Below are 486 nucleotides of genomic sequence, written 5' to 3'. Positions count from 1 at the left end.
TCGCCTGCAGCCTCGAATGTGTGCTAAGAAATGTGTGTTAGGTGGCTATAATCGTGAATTAGGAAGACGATGGAATGAGAGCACCACACTGGTGACTGTTGAACGATTGGAAACGTTTAAATGTCAGTGGAAAACGTTGTCGCCCATGCTTCATTCTCGAGTGGACATGGTGTTGCAGTACTTAATAACTTGATTTATGTCATAGGTGGTGAGAGTGATTGTTTGATATTTAGTAATGGAGAAGTTTATGATCCAGTGTCCAATCAGTGGTCCATGATTTGTAGTATGAACTTGCCTCGATGTGCTTTAGGTACCTGTGCCTGAATGGTTACCTGTATGCCCTTGGAGGATGGGTGGGAGCTGAAATTGGAGACACAATGGAGCAGTACGATCCTTTAGTTAATAAGTGGACTATAATTGGAAAATGAGCATTCCCAGATATGCTATGGGTGTAGTTGCTTATCAAGGTAAGTTGGTACCTTAGTA

Source organism: Tachypleus tridentatus, chromosome 4, assembly GCF_004210375.1.
Source record: "Tachypleus tridentatus isolate NWPU-2018 chromosome 4, ASM421037v1, whole genome shotgun sequence".
In the NCBI taxonomy this organism is placed as follows: Eukaryota; Metazoa; Arthropoda; class Merostomata; order Xiphosura; family Limulidae; genus Tachypleus; species Tachypleus tridentatus.
This window is presented reverse-complemented; position numbering follows the sequence as displayed.